Source organism: Myotis daubentonii, chromosome 14 (assembly GCF_963259705.1).
Source record: "Myotis daubentonii chromosome 14, mMyoDau2.1, whole genome shotgun sequence".
NCBI lineage: Eukaryota > Metazoa > Chordata > Mammalia > Chiroptera > Vespertilionidae > Myotis > Myotis daubentonii.
In genome coordinates, this window is record NC_081853.1 from 54,471,563 (window position 1) to 54,480,302 (window position 8,740).

General features: G+C 56.7%; 1 long non-coding RNA gene across 1 annotated transcript; it reads left to right on the forward strand.

Annotated features, from left to right (window-relative positions):
• The first annotated feature begins 3,251 nt into the window (after positions 1-3,251).
• On the forward strand, positions 3,252-8,144 carry LOC132215179 (uncharacterized). Its single transcript, XR_009448469.1, has 3 exons — positions 3,252-3,502; positions 3,780-3,913; positions 7,447-8,144. It is a non-coding gene; the product is annotated as an uncharacterized LOC132215179 (long non-coding RNA).
• Positions 8,145-8,740: the final 596 nt, after the last annotated feature.

Sequence of the window (8,740 nt, forward strand, 5' to 3'; positions counted from 1 at the left end):
ATGGGCCCTGACCGGGAATCGAACCCATGACCGCCTAGGTGGACACTCAACCACTGAGCCACACTGGCCCGGCTCAAGCTTCATTCTAATGAACCGCTGCGTGGCGCATCACAGAGCCGCTGATTGCTCATAAACTAGGAGACTTCGTGAGCAGATGTGATGTTCTCATGCATCCGTGTCAGGTGCCCTGCATGGCGCCTCCAGGCCCGTGTCTCTGCGGGAGAAGAGCGCGACTGACAGGCGCACGATCCCACCGGACCGTCCTGCACTCCTGCGGCCACGTGTCTAGTCTATAGTTCCTGCCTTTGATGTTGCTTCAGGTGTTGATTGTAATCAATGACTTGTACACGAGGTGGAAGACCTAATTTACGGCCTGATGACATACAGTAGATACAATGTTTCTATTTAGATTGAACAAAACCCCTGGCCACCCCCACCCCACATCCGCTTTCTCTGAGCAACAAGAAAAGGCTCCGGGCGCAGAGTCAGATGAAGAAAGCACCCCCTTCACCCCCTTTTTCCTAACCAGCTCGACGTTTAGCAACAACCCTGGCCGGCCAATGAAAACACGTCTTTGATAAAGGCTAAGGACGGAAGATAAAAAACAGCTGGGCAGGGGTTTTTTATACCAAAGGAAACCACTTTGAACTACAGAGACAATGTCGTTTAAACCCAAACAGATGTGGTTTGCTCTTGTTTTTGATCCTCTCGTCGACTTTTCCCTTCAAAACGCCCGCAGATGCACAGAAATGATGACTTTCAGATGTTTGCACATAGTTCGTGTCTGTGAGCGTGTCACCTTGGTCAGCAGATCGGGGACACCCAGGATGGAGGCATTTGAACAGGGACAGCGGGGTACCGGGGGGTGGGGAGGTCCCGGGGGGAGGGGTGAAGGCTGGCCTGTGGGTTTGCCCCTGAGGCCGAGAAGCCGAAGGGGAGAGAAGACACGTACTGTTGTGTTCAAATGTGCTCCACGGCTCCGTGAACCCTGGCCACGGCCCGGGTCCTAACGTGGAGAAATGCTTTTGAGATGAATCACATCACGTGGACGCTCTAAAAATAACACACAGGCCGCTTTCTGCACATCTGTGTCCGCGCTCATTACCGTCCACTTAGCACCGGTGTCCTCCTGCGTCGAGGGTGGACGCCCCGCTGCTGGGAGGAGAAACCGCTGGAGCAAAACTGGTTTAAAACGAAACGTGCAGCGTCACCCGCCCGGCGGCAAAGGAATCAGCGAAAATATCCCACATCCACTGTCAGCTGCAGAGGCTCAGGGTTCTCACGCGGGCATTCGCCCAAAGCGCATAGGGCGGGCGCGGACAGAAATTTTATCTGATTTTCCCCTTTCCTTCTCCCTCTTCTCCCCACTTGAGTGAAGGGAGGGGAGTCCGTGACCCAGGCGGGGAGACGTAGGTCACCGGCCCGAACCAAAGGAGAGACCCCTGGGAGCGGCCCCAAACCCCACCGCCCAGCCCCCCGGGTCCCCACCGCCCAGCACCCACAATGGCAGGGACAGCCGGCTCCACTCAGCGTCCCTTCCAGGCGCCTCCTCCTTGGTTTCTACGATTTCCTCCATCGTCACCGCCCTTAAAAGCATTTAAAAGACCATCTGGGACTGAGGGAACGAGATGCATATATTTGTTGGCAAAAGTTCGAAAAGAGCAGTGAGTGTGTGTCTGTGTGAGTCTATGTGTGTGACTGTGTGTGTCTGTGTATACATGAGTGTGCATGTATAAATGAGTGTGCATTTGTGTATGAGTGTGAGTGTGTGCCTGACAGTGTGTCTGTGTATGTGTATGAATGTGTGTGTGTATGAGTGTGCGTGTGCCTGATAGTGTGTCTGTGTATGTGTATGGATGTGTGTGTGTGTGTGTATGAGTGTGCATGTGCGTGCGTGCGTGCGTGCGTGCGGGGAGTGCAGAAAGCAGGGGTGGGGAACCGTTTCCTGCTGAGGGCCATTTGGATATTTATAACATCATTCGGGGACATACAGAATTATCCACTTAAACATTCGCCTGCTCTGTTAGGTCAAACATTCATTCACTCACCCCTCATGCCTGGCAGGGCCAGGCCACATGGGCTTATGCTGCCCATGGGCCGGCGTTCCCCAGGCCTGTGTGAGGCACAGAGCGAGGTGTGATGGCCGATGGTGGTGGTGAATTTGAGCCTCAGTGTTGGGAAACCGGCCCAGCGTCGGCAATGGAAGCAGAGGGCCTGGCTTATCAGCTGGCATTTCTAGAACTAGGGCTGGTTTATCAGCATGTACTAGAACGAGGCCTGGCCTATCAGCTGGCATTTTCTAGAACCCGGTGAGCTCTCTGCAGCAGCTGCTCTGTGTAACGTCTCTCCCCGTCGCCCGCCTCGGGCATAAGTGCGAGGTGAGGTCATTGAGCCACAGACTCACTGGCAGCAGTAACCTGGCGCTGTGTGCGAATGCTCATTGTTAGAAAAATGCAGTTGTGTTTACACTGCTGGAGTCTCCAAGTCCCTTCTCTCCCCGCGTGGGCCGTCCGTCCGTCTGCCTGTTTCCTGGTCCCGGGGGGAGGAACGGCTCCTGCCCCACAGACTCAACAGGAGCGCCCCAGAGTCTGATGCCCCTGTGGTCCGTTCCCCCGCCAGGGCGTCCTGAGCGGTGAGGGAGGGAGGGGAGGAGGGGGGGAGAGGAAGGGAGGGAGGGAGGAGGCTGGCTGGGCCCATCAGGCAGTGACTCATTGCTCCAGAGGCTGCGTGCATCCAGCTGCCTGGGGTGTGGGGAGGGTCTGGGGCTGAGGGGGGATGGGGGTCGGGACTGGACAAATGCCCCCCTCCCCCGGTGCTGGGGCCCTGAGCTGGGGCAGAGGGACGCAGGCGGCCGCGTTCCCCTGCCGTGGGCAGTTCTGAGTGGGCAAGGGACCAGGGTCCTGACAGTGTGACGCATGACACGGGCTGAGAGGGAGGGGCCATGGGTTAGGGAGCCACGGAGCTGGGCTCTGATACCAGGATTTTAACTGTGATTTTAGGCAAATTATTTCCACGTTTCTTCTGTACCTTATGCAAATAAAGAGGTTTGGATACCTTTTTTTTTCCTGAAGATCCTTCCAACTAGGAAAGGCTCTCGGCATGACAGTCTTGTCGCCGCTTTTAATTTCGGAAACAACACGTTGAACGCACCATTTCAGCCTCACGCGCAGCGGGAAAGGAAAGGCGGAACCGAAAGGGAGAGAGCGACAAAGACAGGCACACAGGGGTGGGGGTGGGGGGGCAGTGAGAGGCTGGCAGCGCCGGGTCTGTGGGGGCGGGGGGTCCGGTTGGTGCCCTGCGTCCAGCTCAGAAGCAGCCTGCCCAGGAGTGGCCACGCCCCCGGGGGGACTCGGATGTGTCTGCTCCTGGTGATGATCATCACTGTCGGTGCAGCCTTCGCTCTAACACAGCCCAAGCGCCCGTCGAACACTGAGTGACCCCGAACCCGTGGGCGGGGCCGGCGGCCAAGGCTCCCAGCGCAGCGTCCAGCCTGACCCATTGGGTGAGCTCGCCAGCGGATCCGAGGGGCTGTCCCGGCCCACGTGCCCCGGCCGGTGGGCGCTCTGTTGTCACCGGGGAGCATGCAGATGACACCTGGGGGCGGGGGGGTGGGGGATGGGTGAGATCATGGCATCGTGACCGGGTTCTCCGCGGGGACGCTGACGACACGATGCCTGTACCTCACCGTGTGGAGGCCCCGCGGCAGACCCGTGACCACGTGGGACTCGTCACACATGTGCTTTCTTTCCACACAATCTCCTGGCTCCTTCTCTCCCCAGCTCCTCTCGCTGCCCACCTACTAAGGCCACACGCTGCCCCGGGCCCCGGGGTGACAGCCAGCGAAAGTCAACAGAGGCTCCGTGAGGCTGAGCTCTGGCGGGAGAGACACCGCATTGTGTGTCGTCTCGGACCAGTCAGTACATGTGACGTGAGTGCAGGTGAGCGGCCCGGGGGAAGGGAGCCGGGGGAGGGGGAGACCGCCGGGGACCAGACGGTGTTCAGAGCCAGCGGGCATCCCCCCTCCGCAGACAGGACACTGAGCTCCGCTGGGCCCGCACAGCCTCTGCTTCACGTCCTGTGGGGACACACGCCGGCAGGGCTGTGCCCCCGAGACCCGCACGCCTGGCGCTCAAACCCGCGCACATCTCCTCGTGACACCCCCGCTCTGTCCATGCGGCGCTGGCCTGGCTGGCTGCTTCCTGCCTCCTGCCCCGCGGGATCGGCCCACCGCGCGGCGGGGGGGGGGGGGGGGGGGGGGGAAGGGGGGCCGGAAAAGGCGCCGTTTTCCTGGGTGATTCCCCCTTATGTCTCCTGGTCTTGAACCCCAGGCCGTGAGCACAGCGGGTGCGGCCTGGCTCCCAGCAGTGCTCACAGGGTGGCCGGGCTCCGCCACAGGCTTGGGGGGCGTGGGGTTAGGGAGGGGGCGGGGAGGGAGGTCGGGGGTGGCAGGGAGGGAGGGCCGGTGGGTGGCGGCCCGGAGCGCCACCCCCGTGGCCCCCAGAACAGCTGTGATTTTATCGGCCTTGAAATGAGGTTTCTGGGACCAGCACGATGGTTGGAAAGCACAGGAAGCTGCGGCCTCTTGCGAGCAGTAAACACAGCCCTTCTCTGAGCCGCCGTAAAACTTGGCTCTCACTGCAAAGTTTCTTACAAAGTTTCCAGTGGAACCAAAACCCTAGGGGGTCGCTTTAAAGTTCTGAGAAATAAATGGCGTGTGCAAGCGTCCCATTGGGCGAGCTCTCCAGCTGATCCGAGGCGCTGCTGGCAACGCTGATCAAAGAGCCGGAGAGCCCGCAGGGGGAGGGCCCTGTGCAGCCCTCGTGCTCTCTTTCCCAGCAAGGGCCACGTCCACACGCATGCACACACCACACACACACACACACGCACACACATGCACAAACAAACGCAGGCACATGTGAGAGCCTGCACACACACATACATGCAGACTCATGCATACACGGACACATGCAAAGCATGTGCGCATCCATGAGCACACACACACATACATGCACACGCATGCACCCACAATGAGTGCATGCACACACACTTACTCGCACACGTGACCACATGCAATGCACATGCTCACCCATGAGCACATACATGCACACATAGATGCCCATACATGCACACATAGGTGCATGCAAAGCATACACTCATCCATGAGCACACACATGCATGCACATACCTGGACATGTGCACATGTGCATACACATGCAGACACAAAATGGGCACACATTCAAACATGCACACACATGCATTTCATGTAGGGCATGATGACATGAGGGTTGGGTGTATGCTTTTATTTGGACAGATTTTTTTTAAAGATAAAAATTGGGTGTTTAGGGACTTTTTCCAATGAAACATGTTAGCATGTGTGACTTCCATGGTAATAAAATTAGAAGTCTCACTCATCCTGGGGATAAATACTCAGAAAGCCAGACTTTGGTGTCCAGTCCACAGCTGATAGAGGATCATTTCCTCACCATCTCACTGTTTGTTGCTGTTTGGCTAAAGAGAAAAAAGGAACATCTAGGGTTATGGACAGATGCCTCTGGTTGTGGTGGTTGTGATGCGCTTGTTTGCATGTGTGTGTGTGTGTGTGTGTTTACACATGTGTCTGTGTGTTTGCATATGTGTCTATGTGCATGTGTCTCTTCGTGCGTCTGTGTGTGCGTCATCTCTGAGAAGAAAGACCTTTCAGTCTCCCAACTTTTCCCGAAAGGCCCCGGAGCGAGGGAACAGTAACCTCTCCAGGGGTGCGCTCTGCCTCCTCTCACTCAGCGCCCCTCGCAGCGTCTGGGCCGGTCACGTGACTGCGTGAGACCCGTGAGCGAGGCTGGAGCAGCTGGCGAGGCCTGCGAGGTGCCATTAGCCACAGGCCAAGGAGGGGCCGTGGGCGCTCCTACCTCCTTATGGGGACTCGTGTCCTCTGCACGGGTTTCTGCCCCTTCCCGCCAGCCGGGCCCACGTGTGGCCTGAGCCGCCTTCGCCCCGGTGGGGAGACATCACGGAGCACGACGGAGCCACGCGGGAGGATGCCTACAGCCAGGACCACGTGCTGCCTCCAGACTGTGTCCAGGAAGGGACGTTGTGTGAGCTGCTGAGTTTTTGTCGTGGCACTGCCGTGGGCTTGTTGACTTCAGCAGGGGATACGGGCCACTCGGCCGGGATGCACACCGAGCCCGAGAGCCCGAAACCACACGCTCGTCCCACCACGTGGGCCTCTGTGGGAGGCAGGGAGCCCCCGTGGGTGAGAGCAGGAGCTGGGCGAGTCCCGGGTGGAGAGACGGCAGGGTTAAACAGACAGGAGACGCAGCGCGAACATGTGATACATGAATGGTATCTCTGGTGAACCCTAAAGAAGACACCCCACGCAGTGCCAGGACACCCCAGGTGCTCACTGAAGCTCAGCCGCCATTACTGCTATGGCCCTGCTGCTATTGTTTATAAAAATCCATCTTTATTGCCTTCAGAGAGAGGGAGAAAGGGAGAGAGAGATGGAAACATCCATGATGAGAGAGAATCATCAATCAGCTGCTCCTGCACACCCCACACTGGGGATCGAGCCCACAACCTGGGCATGTGCCCTGACTGGGAATGGAACCGTGACGTCCTGGTTCATAGGTCGATGCTCAACCACTGAGCCACACTCTCTGGGCCCCTGTTGCTATTGTTGACGGAGGGTGAAGAGGGAGGGTCCCCCCGACTTGAGGGTGTCTGGAACCAGGGTCTCTAGTCTTGTCTCCATATCCCCTTCCCCTCACCCCAGTGTTGCTGGGCCTGGTCCCAGGGGGTTAGGAGCTGAGGGGGAGAGGGGCTCGGTCCAGGAGCCACTCTGAGCCGCTGCTAGCTTCCTGGCTCACGTAGAACTTCCCATCAATTATGTGGGCGTCCCGTCCCCACGGCACTATGGCTAGAAGTCACACGCTCCCTGTTTTCCAGATAACAAACCGAGGCTCAGGGCGTGGCTTGGATGTTATGAGGCTAACGGAGGCAGAGTGGGGTGGAAGCCACAGGTTCCTACTTCTCCATGTGGCTTCCCCGGGGACTGTAGACCCATGGCCCCAGCCACGCTGCCCGGGGTCTGTCTGCGGCAGCCACAGTGGGGGCTGGCGGGGGTAATGGGGTCACGGGCAGTCCTGGGGGTCCTGGGAGGGGAGAGAAGAGGAGGGACACAGCTAGCCTGACATGTCCACATCACAGCTCAAGCAAGTCCCTGTCCCTCCCGGGAGGCTGGCGCGACGGGGCCGGGTGGGATCCCAAACTTGGCCACAGCCCCTGATGGTCAGACGAGGAGCGCCGAGATGCGAGCTCAGCGGCTAGGCCTGTATTTTCCTTTCTCCCCAACCCAGACAAAGCGGCCCAACTCACTTTAGGAGAAGAAGGTTCCAGGAAGAAAACTGCTCTTCCTTTGGGGATAAAAATAGCCCCCTTTTCGCCTGACAGGAGTCGGCGCCCGGAGGAAACGATTTCTGTCTTCGCTGACCTCTGCTGCGTGTGCTGGTCACCTCTCTGTTTAATTGCTTTCACTTTAATTATTTGTGGTTGGAAAGGACCTCGGCTTTACCTCCGCGATGTCAGGGCACCTGTGTGCGCAGATGTTTCCGCTCAGCTCTGAAGTTTAGCGGAGCCGCACCCAAGAGCAGCCTCAGGGCCTCTCCTCCCTCCTCTAAGCCCTTGACTCCGAAAACACGGCCCATCATCTGAGCAGACGACTGAGTTCCCAGAGTCGACGACTCATCACACACAGATTTCAGCGTCCCCGGGTCTGAATGCAGCCACGAGTTTCCAAAACCATTTAGGAAAGAAAACAACCAAGTCTGAGGGTCTGTCTTTGTTCCCAAATATTGTCTTTAGAGCAAATTATATTCTGGCGGCATGGGCACAACATGTATTTAAGTTGTGATTTTTTTTCATTTACAGAAAAATGTCCTGGTTCCTAGGGGACTCTGGGTAGGCAGAGCCTCGTCATTAACTAAACTCTGGAGCCCGTGGCCTTGAAGTGGCTCTTGGCTGTGGTTTGAGTCCTAGGATTGGAGCAACTGCTGTCAGTTGTGGAACCGGAACGTGTACGGATGCGTGTGAGTGTGTGTGAGAGAGTATGTTTGTGTGTGTGTGTGTGTGTGTGTATGACTGTGTGTATATGAGTGTGTGTTTGATTGTATCTGTGTGTGTATGTGTGAGAGAGTAGGTGGGTTTTGTGTGTGAGTGTATGACTATGTGTACATGAGTGCGTGTTTGTTTGTATCTGTGTGTGTATGTATGAGTGTGTGTGAGAGTATGTGGGTTTGTGTGTGTGTGAGTGTATGACTGCGTGTATATGAGTGTGTGTGTATGTGTGAGTGCATGTGAGAGTGTGTTTGTGTGTGAGTGCATGTGTGTATATGAGTGTGTTTGTAACTGTGTGTGTGTATGTGTGAGTGTGAGAGTAGGTGGGTTTGTTTGTGTGTGAGTGTATGACTGTGTATATATGAATGTGTATTTGTATCTGTGTTTGTGTATGTGTGACTGTGAGAGTAGGTGGGTTTGTGTGTGTGTGAGTGTATGACTGTGTGTGTATGAGTGTGTGTTTGTATCTGTGTGTGTGAGTGTGTGTGTATGTGTGAGTGTGAGAGTAGGTGGGTTTGTGTGTGTGTAAGTGTATGACTGTGTGTGTATGAGTGTGTGTGTGTATCTGTGTGAGTGTGTGTGTGTATGTGTAAGAATAGGTGGGTTTGTGTGTGAGTGTGTGTGAGTGTAT